We start from the raw sequence: 1,429 nt of genomic DNA, 5'->3' as shown, positions 1-1,429 counted from the left end.
TAGAATTTTATTGAGTATTTTTGCATCGATGTTCATAAGGGAGATTGATCTGAAGTTCTCTTTCTTTGTCGGGTCTTTGTGGGGTTTGGGTATGAGTGTGATTGTAGCTTCATAGAATGAATTGAATAATGTTCCTTCTGCTTATGTTTTGTGGAATAGTTTGAAGTTAATTGGTATTAGGTCTTCCTTGAAGTTCTGATTGATTTCAGCACTAAAACTATCTGGTCTTGGGCTTTTTTTGGTGGGGAGACTTTTACTGAATGCTGCTATTTCCTTAGGGATTATGGGACTGTTTAGATGGTTTATCTGCTCCTGATTTAACTTTGGTACCTTGTATCTGTCTAGGAAGTTGTCCATTTCATCCAGGTTTTCCAGTTTTGTTTAGTATAGGCCTTTATAGTAGGATCTGATGATTTTTTGAATTTCTTCAGTTTCTGTTGTTATGTCTCCCTTTTCAGTTCTGATTTTATTAATTTGGATACTGTCTCTGTGCCCTCTGGTTAATCTGGCTAACGGTTTATCTATCTTGTTGATTTTCTCAAAGAACCAGCTCCTGGTTTTGTTGATATTTTATGTTGTTCTTTCTGTTTCTATTTGGTTGATTTCAGCCCTGAGTTTATTTCCTGCCTTCTGCTCCTCCTGGGTATATTTGCTTCTTTTTGTTCTAGAGCTTTTAGTTGTGCAGTCAAGTTGTTAGTGTGTGCTCTCTTCAGTTTCTTTTTGTAGGCACCTAGAGCTATGAGTTTTCCTCTTAGCACTGCCTTCATGGAGTCCCACAAGTTTTAGTATGATATGTCTTCATTTTCATTGAATTCTAAAAAGTCTTTAATTTCTGTCTTTATTTCTTCCTTGACCAAGTCATCATTGAGTAGAGAGTTGTTCAGTTTCCATGTGCCTGTGGGTTTTTCATTGTTTTTGTCATTATTAAAGACCAGTCTTAGTCTCTGGTGATCTGATAAAATGCAAGGGATTATTTCAAACTTTTTGTATCTTTAGAGGCCTGTTTTGTGACCAATTATATGGTCTATTTTGGAGAAGGTACCCTGAGGTGCTGAGAAAAAGATATATTCTTTTGTTTTAGGATGAAATGTTCTATAGATGTCTGTTAAATCCATTTGGTTCACAACTTCTCTTAATGTCAAAGTGTCTCAGTTTAGTTTCTGTTTCCATGATCTGTCCATTGCTGAGAGTAGGGTGTTGAAATCCCCTACTATTATTGTATGAGGTGTAATGTGAGTTTTGAGCTTTAGTAAAGTTTCTTTTATGTATGTAGGTGCTTTTGCATTTGGAGCATAGATGTTCAAAATTGAGAGTTCACCTTGGTAGATTTTTCCTTTGATGAGTATGAAGTGTCCTTCCTTATCTTTTTTGATTAATTTTGGATGACAGTCGATTTTATTTGATATTAGAATGGCTACTCCAGCTTGTT

The sequence above is a fragment of the Grammomys surdaster genome, unplaced genomic scaffold, assembly GCF_004785775.1.
Source record: "Grammomys surdaster isolate TR1022 unplaced genomic scaffold, NIH_TR_1.0 61, whole genome shotgun sequence".
NCBI lineage: Eukaryota > Metazoa > Chordata > Mammalia > Rodentia > Muridae > Grammomys > Grammomys surdaster.
This window is presented reverse-complemented; position numbering follows the sequence as displayed.